The sequence below is a fragment of the Rhinopithecus roxellana genome, chromosome 14, assembly GCF_007565055.1.
Source record: "Rhinopithecus roxellana isolate Shanxi Qingling chromosome 14, ASM756505v1, whole genome shotgun sequence".
NCBI lineage: Eukaryota > Metazoa > Chordata > Mammalia > Primates > Cercopithecidae > Rhinopithecus > Rhinopithecus roxellana.
Window position 1 is genome coordinate 134,911,749 of NC_044562.1, and position 12,687 is coordinate 134,924,435.

The following is a 12,687-nucleotide window of genomic DNA, read 5'->3' on the forward strand; positions in this document are numbered from 1 at the left end:
GGCTTTGTTTTGGAGCCTATGTTTAGGAGAGGAAATGATTCAAAACTGCCCCCCAAAACCTATATCCTTTAGGAGCACTGAGGTTGGGGCGGGTCTGGTTTCCCCTTTTAACACATGCTTCTTGTCCCACTATCCGGTCTCTTAGGTCAGTGAGTGCAGCAGGGGTCGCAGCCCAAGCAACCAATCGCGATGCGGCTGCGGGGCGGGGGCCACAGCGCTCCGCCTCCCCCTCCAATGCGCCCTCCAATCCGCCCTCCCAATCCTGCTAGGTCGTCTTCTCTCGCACCTGCGTGTCCCTCCGCTCTCCGACTGGTGCGACTTCTCTTCCCTGCGCTGGCGGGGCAGGCTTTTAGCCTCGCTTCTCGCGAGATCGCCTCCTGTTGCTGCCGCCGCCGCTCCCGGCCGCTGACTGGCGGCGCCTGCGCAGCCGCCATGTTCGGTTGCTATGCTGCGGCCTGGGAGAGGGGGTGTGCTTGAGGGAGGAGGAAGAGATAGCGGAGGAGGAGGGGGAGGAAGGGGAGGTGGAGAAGGAGGGGGGTGACTGAGCTCCTCTTGCACTCTCACACAGAAACGCTGCCCAGGATTACCCGCCAGCTCACGCCGCGCAGCGCGCTTTTCCGCTCCTCGCGCCCCACCACCAACATTGTTGTCTCAGGACTCCTGGGTCCCAGGGGCCGCAATTGGGCCTGAGCCGGAGAGGAAAGAGACTTGGCTTTGGCCGAGGGGTCGGAGGATTGGGGCCAGACCCCCCTCCCCCACGCACTTTTGGGGGTGTGGATTATCTCATCCCCGCAGGGAGGTAGGAGAGGTCGCCGGCTGCCCGCCTCCCTGCCACCTCCCTGGCGACGCCGGCCCGCGGCTGCCCAGCAGCATGAGGTGGTGCTGGCGGCTCCGGGTCGTGGCGCGACCGCTGCGGCGGCGGCTGCTCGGGGGGCGCTGAGGTAGCCCCCCGGAGCGGCACGGCGGACGCGCTTCTCCCCTGCGCGCCGGGGCCTCGAGGCTTTTTTTCTCCAGCCGAGAGGACGCGGCTGTGATATACGAAGGTAAGAGGTTCTCCGGTCCCCGCCGGCCTCTCGGCCCTGCACGCTGAGCGCGAGGCTCTCAGCTGCATGTGTGGCTCCTGGGAGGTGAGCCAGGTAGAGCAAGCCTGAGGTACGAGGATGATCTAAAAGGAAGGGAAAAAAATGCCTTCTTTCCTTTCTTCCTGGGACCTCTGCTCTTGCGGGGGTTATAGTTGGAATCTCTGTTATGGGTCAGAGAAGGGACGAGGGATGGAATAGGTGCGGAGATGGAGCGTTCCCCAGCACCTGAACCCCAGGTAAAGCTTTGGAATCCTGAGTTTTCCATTGCTGGTAGAATTCCTTTTTTTTTTTTTTTATTGGCTCATATGAGCGCTTTTTGCACGTTGCATGAGCCAACTATTCCTACCATTGAAGTTTTAAGCCTGTTATGATTCTACCAGTATATACCTGTATTGGGGAATCTGTAGTTGAGCTAAAAAAAAAAAAAAAAAAAAAAAGTTGAGATGTAGGTAAATAATGATGCATTTCGTAGGGTTTCCATAAAATGGAACAGCTTACAGTTGCACAGGTGATGTGTGGATGTTTCTGCAAAACTTGGGGTGGAAGACTTTATGTCTGGGCTTGCATCATGTAGTGACATCAGTATGTACAAGGACGATTTGTAGGATTTTTCAGAACGCTTGTTCTAGGGTAACTTGTTATACATCTGCAGTATGCCAGCTGCTTTTCGAATAAGAGGTTTCAGTAATATTAAGTTTCTGTGTCCAGATCTTGGGCCCAGTTGAAAGAGTACAGCGGATTGGTCACATTTAAAACGTATTTATGGAGAAAGATAAAACAAAAGGCCAATGTGTCCGACTTGCAAAAGACAATTAGAGTAGAAAGAAGACTGGAATAGTAAAAACCAGGGCATTTTTAAATCTTGGTTTTCTGAACTTGAACGTGCCAGAGGAAAAAAATTTTTTTTTTCAATTTTAAAGGGGAAGGAGATGGCCTTAAAATATTGTTCAGAGCCTAAAGTGTGCTTAATGGAATAGAGCTAGATATATTATTTAAATCTTAGGTTTGATTAATATAAATTCAGCTTTCTTTTAAAGAAAAAACTCGTAAGCAAAAGTTTGTGTATTGTACAGAACCTCTTCACTAGCCCATGAATGTGATCATTTTGTGGACATCACCATTTTTTGTCAGAATAAATTTATGCTCCAGTTACCACAAAAGCAATTTTTATGTCTCTTCGCATTTTTTATGGTACACATATCTTTGTTACATTTTGCATTGAAACACGCACGGTCCCATAAGATGATCTTGAGTGATTTATAAGAGAAACAGTCTTTTTTGTACATGGGAATGTTTGTGATTTTGCTAGTCTGTTTTAAAAATTTGGCAAGAGGTTTTTAAAATCCAAGGAGGCATCACTGTTTTGTAGTTTTTAAAAATATTAATTGAGTAGGTCCACGTTTATTAAGTTAGAAAATCGCAGGTTCCTCAAAAGTAGTAATAGATGAGGATGTGATTTTCTTACTGCCCGTTTCCTAACGTCTTAGCTTCAGAGCTGTAGGTATTGAATTGAGTCAAACTTGTGTTTTTTTCTTATCTTCTAATTAAATATCTTTTAAAATGTCCCTGGTAACATTGTTACTTTAAATTTATAACACCCAATTTCTAATTTAGGCTAGGCATAAAACCAGCATTGATTGAACATACTTGCTAAAAATACTTTCTGGGTCGGATGTACTTAGAATGCAGCCTCAGGAAATTTCATTTGAACTATTCTGTGACCAGTGTACACTTCATTATTGTTGAAGGACTTTAAAAAAAATTATAGATCTCTCATACTCGATTTAATCAGTTTGGGCATAGATGCCTAACTTTTAAAAAAAGTATAATAAAGTGAGATAGTAATACAGTTTATGTGAGATGGTAATAAAAACTTTTCAGCTTTTTTTTTAACTTATATGACTTCGTTAGATTGTTATTGAAGTATGATTTGTATTTTTAAAAGAGTATTGTCTTTTAAACATAATTGAGTTGTAAAGTACGGTATCCATTGTTACATGTTTAGTATTTATGACTTACAAACTCTAAAAGCGGGATCAGTGATCATGGTTTTTAGTAGTTGTCTTTAAGGAGCAAAGTAAGAGACTAGCAAGAGAATTGCAAGGAGGTCTGTTATTGAGAGTACTTTTGCCTCTGCTTGAGAGTTAATATGGCCACTTTTAAACAAGAAAACTTTTCTAAAAATATGTGAAAATCTTGTTTGGTGTATGTTTAAGGGCAAATGTTTAAAAGTTCTGCCTCAATTCTTGGAATGCAAAATTGATCAACTCATTAGGAATGGTTGCTGTGGCTAGGAGTGGTTATTGTGGCTAAATATGAATTGTTGCTCCTATATAAAATTTAGCTATTGGTAGAAGTTTACGAACTGAGTTGAATTTTGTTGTTTTTCTCGGTTATTGCATGTTACGAAGTTTTTTATGTACCACAGTCCAGATTTGTTATATTTGCCAGTTTACTAGAATAAGCTCTGAAGCCTTGAAGTGTGGCTTAGCATTCTGAAAATCCTTTTTATTATTTGCCAGAAAAGTACTGTAGGAAGGAGGTGTTGTTATCTCTTCGTTTAATATTTAATTAGTAGTATAGATGGTGAGATAGGGTATAATGTAGAAATACCATAGAATCTTCTTTATTGATAAGAAAGTACCATTGTCTAGGAACAGCGTAATTTCTTATCTTTTGCATGAATGGGGAAAAAGAGGAGGGGAAATTTATTAGACTCTCTTTCATTTCATTAGAGGTATCTTCCCTCACATTCATTCTTCATTTCATTATTCTTAAGTAGAAACTTTGGAAGAGAGATGCAAGTAGTTGAATAAATTAGTACAAAATGAAAATTACATCGTATAGACTATCACGAGGAAGATATCAACTTGGGTTGGTTATTGTGTTTGTGTTTTTTAACAAGGAGGTTATATAGAGTAGTTGAAAGGAAAAAGGATCCAGAAGGGAAGAGTGTTAGTATTTATTGTCTGTTAAATGTCAGATACCGTATAAGCGGCTTTTCATGTTGTCCCACTCACCAAGTACACTTTATGAGGTAGGTACTATTAATCCTGTCCCCTCCCTGCCAAATAGAAGCTAAGGGAAATGAAGTAACTTGTCCAGGCTCATACTTCTAGTAAGTGGAATTCTCTGAAACTATTCTTTAGATCAGTTCTGTCCACTTAAACATTCTGCAATGATGGAAATATTCTTTTTTCCTTCAACTTTATTGAAGTATAATTGACAAATATGATAGAAATATTTTTTGCACTGTTAGTTATGGTAGCCGTTAACCATGTGTGGCTATGGAGCACTTGAAGTGTGACGAGTGTGTCTGAGAAACTAAATTTAAAATTGTATTTAATTTTAATCAATTTAAATTTATAGCCAGATGTGGCTAGTATCTGTAGTATTGGACAGCATAGCTTTAGGTCTTCCTGCTTAAAAAATCTGAGTTCTAGTATTTAATCTTCCACTAGTCTATTTATATATGGCATTAGGCAAGTTATTTAGTTCTGAGCTTCAATTTAATCTGGTGTGAAAATGAAGGGGTTGCCACTGAAAGATTATCTCCAAGGTTCCTTCTTGCTTAAAGTTCTGTGATTCTTACTAAAACATACAGTAGCATTTAATATTCACAAGCATTGTATCTGAAAGGATCCCCCTCCCCAATATGCTCACCCATTACCTAAACATTTTTGTTTAGTCAGTTTCTCCTTTTGAGACGAGTATGTATAAAGCACACATAAAGGGTAGTGGATTATTCCCCACCTCCCCAATTGTTTGACAAAAATATTGTGTAACTCAAGGCAGTACTTTATGATGGAACAAAGTTTGAATCTTTAAAGGTCATGTTTTAATATGCCACCTTCCCATTTAAAAATATATAGGAGTTCCCTGGTACTTATCAAATTAATTACAAATTTACCTGCTTGACCTTGAAGACTTTCTACCAACTTCATCTCATTAACCTTCTCATTCTTGCTTAGAAAGAAAATAGCCTTGTTTTTTCCTTTGTCCTCGTTTCCTTAATTTAAGCATCGCCTTCTCCAATTCGTATGCCACCTCTTTAAACCTTTTTCAAAATTCACCTGTTTCTGGAAGAATGCGGCTTAATCCACTCACAAGGATCAGTTAATGAATCCTGGTAATAAGTACCCTAAGGTTAACATATGTTTGTTTAGATATAGTTTAATACATCGTTCTTAAGCTTTTTTTCTTCTTCTTAAGTTTTTACATTACCTACTCTCCTTAATTTTCTTAGGTTAAAAAAATTAAAATAGGAATTGTTTCTTTTGTATTGCCTTATGAATTTAGTCTATTTTTCAACAATACTGCTTTTAAAAGTTGCTAGTTTTTTAAAAAAGATAAATACTGTAACAACATTTACCCTTGATCACCACCATAATATATATTTTTTGTTTCCTTGCAGATAATTGTTCATATTTAAAAAATAAAGTTGGGTGGTAGAGATAGAATTTTGAGAGGAATATATTGGGAACATTGTGTAGTAGAGACTGTGCAATGTAGGGAAAAGATCATAGACTTTGGAGTCAAATCTGGTTTGGAATCTAGCCTCAAAAACCTTGTACAAATTATATAATTTCTGAGTCAGTTGGCCTTGAATTGTTGTGAGGATTAAGATAATATATGTAAGGCATCTAGCATTGTGCTTTAAATAGAAGAGACGATCAATAAGTGATAGTTGGTATTTTTTTTTCATTTTTTATTCCTATCTTCATGAATATTATTTATTTATTTATTTTAGCTACCCAAAGCCACCAAGGTCAGTGAATATAATTTAAGTGATTAAACATTCAGGTGATATACCATGACTGATTTAGACATTTACCTTTTGTTAACCGGTTTTTTATTTCCTTAGTTTAAAACCCTAGGACTGGAATAATGGTCAAGTGTCATGAATATTTCTATGCCAGATCTCTCTCTTACAAAAGTACCTACAGTGGGTGTCCTTGTTTTGGGAAGAAAAAATGCTAATTGTATAATTGTATTTCATTGTTTTGATTAATGTAATTTGAAAATTTATTTGGGGATGATGGTGAACATTCCTTTATATGTTAGTTAAGCAAACATTTGAAATGCCAATTGTAGTGGGAGCAATGGTATAAAGGTAAATAAGACATGATTTTTGTCCTTGAGCTCAAATTCTAGGGTGGTAACACATGTCAACAAACAATTACAATTCATAGTGACAGTGTAATAAGATCTGGGGAAAAGAGAAGTGGCATTTGAATATGGTCTTGAAGGATCATTTGGAATTGATCTGGGTAGAGAGAACAGCATGTACAAAAAGTCAAGTATGAACGGATGCATGTTGTGTTTGGAGAAATGTAAGTTGTCTTGTTGGATATGTCTGTCTCTCTCTGGGTGGGTGTGGTTGTCTGTTCCTGTGTGTGAATCTCTGTGTGCATGTGTGTGTGCTCGCGCGCACACATGTGTGTTGATTGCAGTGGGAAATGAAGCCTTGTGAGGGTCCTTGTGTTTGGGCAATGAGTGGGATCATTTTAAGACCTTTAAAATAGAGCTTCCCAACTGGTGTGCCATGAATGGTTTACCAGTGTTTCAGAGAGCAAGATACCCTTGTTTATGGGACCTGGGCATATCAGATCCCCTTCCCCACCCCGCCCCAGGATGGTTTCTTTTGGCTTTCAATAGCCTTCGTGGCTTATCCCAGTGTGCTAAGAAATTGTTATTTTCTTTGTTGCCAAGTTGGGAAAAGGATTGGGAAAACCACTGTTTAAGAGACTGTAAGTACTGGAAAGTTTATGGTACCCACTCACCCTTGGCATACACTGTGTAATCAGAAATAAATATCAAATGCTAAAGTAAGCTTAAGGTAAACTTGAGAATTCTTAGGTCAGAGTCCCTCCTCTTTCTCCCTCTTTTTCTCTCCCTTTACCTGCTGCCTCCCCCACTTCACTGTTGTGTATGCATGTGCGTGTGCGTGTATGTGTGTGTGTGTATGTGTGAAATATCTTTCTGGTGCCCTTGCGTTACTGGTGCCCTAAACACGCATTTAGTCTGCCTCTTGGGAAATCAGCATTAACATTCGGGAACAATTAGAGGTATTTAAATAAGGAATGATAAGATTAGATGCGGGTTTTGAAAGGTAATTCGGGACTTCTAGATAATGATGCAAAGATACAAGGATAATGCAAGGATGATGAGGTTAGAAATGGAGCAGAGAGACCAAAGAGACCAGATGCTGTTGCAGTGGTCCAGGGGAGGGATGATAGGAACCAGAAATAGGGCAATATAGATTAGAACTGAAAACTGAGTAGTTTCACTAGACCTGAGAGTCCATTTGGACATTGTGGGGGAAGAGTTGAAGATAATGCTAAGATTTCTTCTTTAGCAACTTCCCTTCTTTAGCAAGGGAAGGCCAGATGATTTTTATTGAGCACTTTCAGTGAGCCAGGTATTTTGCTAGACAGTGACGTTGTCATGAGTTCTTATTTAACATTTTAAAATAATTTCAAACCTAATGAGAAATCTCAAGAAAAGTACAACAAAGAGCTCCCAAATCGCCTTAAACTAATTTTTAACATTGTACTAGCTATGTATCATGTGTATACACAACACAGAATGAGCCTGGAACATCTCGTGCTTGGCTCAGTAAGGCCTTCTTTTCCAGATGCCCCAAGGGGTAACCTTGGAATTGTCTTCAACCCTTTCCCTCTTTCTACTATTATCTAATTGGATCCTCAAATTTCAGTGAAACAACCTCATCATCTCTCATTTCTGGTCCTACATTTTAATCCTTATTTCTCCATTTCAGGGGAATGCACCATTTCTAATTGCATTTGACTTTTTTTCTGAATCACTTGAGAGCAAGTTGCAGACATGATGCCTATCACTCCTAAATATTTTAGTGTGTATTTAGAAAACAGGACAGTCTCCTACATAACTGCCAAATCAGGAAATCAACGTTGATACAACACTACCTTCAGGTCCCTAGATGCCATTCAAATTTTTCCAGCTATCCCAGTAGTGTGTCTCGTTTCTTTTTGGTCCAGCATCCAATTCAGGTTCACACGTTGCATTTGATTGTCACATCTTTTAGTCTCCCATCAGTTTGGAATGGTTCCTTAATATTTCCCTGTCCTTTATGACCTTGACAGTTTTTTTTTTTTTTTTTTTTTTTTTTTTTTTTTTGAGATGGAGTCTGGCTCTGTCGCCCAGGCTGGAGTGCGGTGGCCGGATCTCAGCTCACTGCAAGCTCCGCCTCCCAGGTTTATGCCATTCTCCTGCCTCAGCCTCCGAGTAGCTGGGACTACAGGCGCCCGCCACCTCGCCCGGCTAGTTTTTTGTATTCTTTAGTAGAGACGGGGTTTCACCGTATTAGCCAGGGTGGTCTCGATCTCCTGACCTTGTGATCCGCCCGTCTCGGCCTCCCAAAGTGCTGGGATTACAGGCTTGAGCCACCGCGCCCGGCCGACCTTGACAGTTTTAACGAGTGGAGTCCTTTTTTTCTGTTGCATGTTTTCCTCAACTTAAGTTCATCCAGTGGTTCCTCATGTGCAGACCGAGTGCATTGTTGGCAGGAATGCCATAGAAATAATGTTGTAATATTCTTAGTACATCACTAGGAAACGTGCTGTATAGTCCTGCTACCAGCGATATTTGACTTTGAACACGTGTTAAATTCAAGTCTGCTGGGTTTCTCTACTGTGAAGTTACCGTTTTTTCCTTTTGTAATTGAGAATTCTCATGTGAGAAGATATCTAGGAGTGTGTCAATAGAGCTGAAGGTGCTGACCACCAGCCTTCAGGTCTGATGACTGCTACCTGAATCAGCCACAACTGTGAAAGCTGTCACCTACATTTATTAGTTCTATATTCTACTGACAGAAATTTCCCCCTTCTTCTCCATACATTTATTTATTCATTCGTTTATATCAATATATTCTCCTGGATTTGTGTCTGTTTAGTGGTTTTTATTAGTTACTGTCATTTTAAAATTTCATTTTGTTGGTCAAGTTGTCCCAAATTTGGCCTTTAAGTTGGCTCTCTTATCTCTTTGACCTGTCCCCCTCCTTGGTGTATTTCCTTACATTCTGGCCTAACAAGATATTCCAGATGATCTTAATACTCTCCAATCACAGCTCTAAAATAGTTTGTTTTTCCAAGGAATCCAGATTTTATTTTTTTATTTTATTTTTTTTTAAGTAGAGGTGCTATTTAGGAACTGAGATCTGAGTGTTTACTGTGCTCATTTCTGCTGGTATATCCTCACTTTTAGGGGGATAGAGCTAGGAATTGCATATATGTATACACACATCTGAATCTGTTTCTATGCCTGTGTGGAGGTATTTTAAAAGTTCACACTGGGCCGGGTGCGGTGGCTCAAGCCTGTAATCCCAGCACTTTGGGAGGCCGAGGCGGGTGGATCACGAGGTCAGGAGATTGAGACCATCCTGGCTAACACGGTGAAACCCCGTCTCTACTAAAAATACAAAAAGTTAGTTGGGCGTGGTGGCGGGCACCTGTAGTCCCAGCTACTCGGGAGGCTGAGGCAGGAGAATGGCGTGAATGGAGGGGGGCGCGGCCGGCGGAGCAGAGCTTGCGGTGAGCCGAGATGGCGCCACTGCACTCCAGCGTGGGGGACAGAGCAAGACTCCCATCTCAAAAAAAAAAAAAAAAAGTTCACACTGATACAACCAATTCCAATCTAACATCTCAGAATTCGTCTAGCCTTTTCCCTTTCTGTATTTGTAAGTCTCCACCAGTGAGAAATTGGTTCCTATTTTCTCCTCAGTGTATTTACTTATCTGCTCAATCCCCGTGTATGTGCCAGTCTTCTGACCCCACATTAGTTATCTCCTTTCTCCTTGCTTGCCACCTCTGAGGCCTGTGGCGTGGGGTCCTCGGGGCATGCTGTCAGGTCCTTGTGGTAATGAGAACTTCTCATTTAATCTTTTTTCCCCCTCATTTAATCAGGACAGAAATTTGTTAGAAAGGTGCCATTCCTAGTTTTAAAAGGAGAACAGAGCTGAAATTCAAAAAGGTGTGTGTCTTTAGGCATGTTACGGTGTAAATAGCTGAGTAAATATTTTGCATTCAGGTTCATCTGATGCTGAAACATCTTTTCTCTCCTGTACTGCATAGCCTCTGACTATCGGTGGAATCGAAAGGGGCAGGATGTAAGGTTGTTTAGATGGTAGCTGAAGCAGTGGGTGTGACTGTCACTGCTTATGAAGTATATATAAAGTTAGGGAGAGGCACACTGGCAGAGCTCCTAACTACCATCATTGAAAGGTTAAGGGCTCTGGAAAATCAAGAAGCCAGTGAAGAAGACTGATAGGACGGTTGTGAGAGAAGAGTGTGGTTGTGTTAGATGATGACGAAGTAAGGGATTTCATGAAGCTGTCATGCTGCTGAGAGAAAAAGAGAAGACCAAAAGGCTTTGAATTTGACTGTTGGAAAGTTATTGATAATCTTAGCTAGTTGGTTTTCCAGTGTGTTCAGGCAAGCTGCCTGTATCAGAATTATGGAGATACTAATGAAAAATATGAACTCCCCAGGTCTCATCTAAGACCTTGCAGATTGTTAAAAGGGGGAGTGGGGAGCCAGGGGGTAGTAGCCTGGAAAAATCGACTGAAATGCTAAGGCTCTTCTGAGGCATACTAGTTTGAGGTTTGTTGCTTTAGCAGAAGAGTTACAGTAGAAGGGTGTGATAAACTAAATTGAGGAAACCAAGTGTACAATGAATATAGATGAGACAGCTCTTCGAGAAGTCTGGCCATAGATAAGAGACCTCAGGTCATGGAAGAATGGGGACAGCATCGAGAAAAATACCTTTGTGTTTCAAGGGTTACATACACCTTAACATTTGTTGAGATTAAGAGAAGGAAACTGTAGTGATTATTTTAAAGTTGGGTAAGCAAAACTATATAGCAACACCTACTATCAAAAAAATGCCGTGAGTGAACTTTGGTAGGTATCTGGGATAGCTGCCTGCTCCCATTTTAAATGCCATCTTTTGGTAGGTCTTTGGAGTAATCCAAGGGTCATTGTTTATTTTATTTTTAGTTATATTTGTATCTTGTGTTTTTGTTATACAGTTGTGTTAAGAGCTTCTCTTTGCTCATTTTTATACAAACACGAATTCTAAGTATATTCTTGTATATAGACGAGTCACCAGCAATACAATTAAAAATTACGTCCAGAATTGGAGGCGACTTTAGAGGGAAATCCAGTCCAGGACAGATTTAATGTATTCTTTGAGCACCAGCTAGGTACCAGGCACTGTGCTTGGCTGTGGGGATACAGAATTGAAAAAGACATGCTCTTTATCATCAAGATTATTGTTCTTTCTTCAGAGGAACTTGAAATCTAGTATATAGCTAGAAATGGTACAGATAAGTCATAGTAACTATGTTAGTCTACAGCAAAGTAAGTACAGATAAGTCAATGTTTAATTAATACAGCAGTGTATATTACCGTGATTCTCAGACTTTTAAAATTGTATTTAAGTTGTATTTTCCTATTTGAATTGGCGATATGGCTACATGGTTGAAGTTTCAAAATAATATAAAAAGGCATATGAGAAGTCTTGATACCACTCCTTCTCTTTCCTGTTCTGTATAGGTAACTACTTTTATTTTTTGTATATTCTCTGGTATTTATGCAAATAGAAACAAATAGATTACTGTTTTCCCCCTACCTTTTTATGTAGAAGGTGTTTACTACATTAATGCTTTGTACCATAATTTTTAAATTTAAAATATACCTTGGAGATCATTTGACTTTAGCATATAAAGAGCTGTCCCTTTTTTCTTCTTCTTTTTAACAAAATTTAGTAACATGTTCTATTGTATAGATATACTACTAAGCTAATTCTAAGTATTTAAACTTTAAGTTTTAGACCCCTTTACTTATGTAACCCATTTCCTTTCACCTCTTTCTGTATGAACTGGTGCTCCCTGAGGCATTTTTACGTTAGTGACCTGCCTGACTTTTCTGCATCTGAAGGGCCTAACTTTTTTTTTTTTTTTTGAGACTGAGTCTCGCTCTGTCACCCAGGCTGGAGTGCAGTGGCGCTCTCTCTGCTCACTGCAACCGCCAGCTCCTGGGTTGAAGCGATTCTCCTGCCTCAGCCTCCAGAGGAACTGGGACTACAGGCTTTTAAAAGTCTTGTCAGTTTATACTTGTACTCAGTAGAAACCAGTTACCATGTAACAAGTTTGACTACCTTGAGACTCCCATGCTGTGAGGAAGCACAAACTCTAACAGGAGAGACAAGAAGGCCATGTGGATGAGTACTTCAGTGAGGACACATGAGAGTGATGCCTTCTTGGACTTCTCAGCCCAGCCCTGCCATCAACTGAATGTAGATGAGTGAATGATCCCAAATGATGCCAGATGACATCCAGTGAAGCACAAGAGCTGCCTAATCTAGCTTTTACCCAATTCCTGGCTAGGGAATTGTGAGACATATAAATCCTTATTGTCTGAAAATAAATAAATAAATAAATAAATAAATAAATAAAAGTATGTTTATTTGAGTGCAGATCTATATCTGTTCTTGCTGTGTCCTGGTTTTCTGTGTTAACAGTGTCCTATATTTAAGTTCCTGTACTCCAATCTTGTAGCTGGAGCTC

At 40.2% G+C, this 12,687-nt stretch overlaps 1 protein-coding gene across 3 annotated transcripts in view; it reads left to right on the forward strand.

Moving 5' to 3' along the window:
- The first annotated feature begins 285 nt into the window (after nucleotides 1-285).
- PTPN4 (protein tyrosine phosphatase non-receptor type 4) overlaps nucleotides 286-12,687 on the forward strand; it is a 235,143-nt gene continuing 222,741 nt past the window's right edge. For 2 of the 3 annotated variants that reach the window (XM_030916380.1, XM_030916381.1), the window contains exon 1: nucleotides 439-1,043. The gene's annotated coding sequence lies outside the window, so the exon portion shown is untranslated. Of the gene's footprint in view, nucleotides 1,044-12,687 lie in introns of all 3 variants that reach the window. The other variant, XM_030916377.1, reaches the window with a different exon arrangement.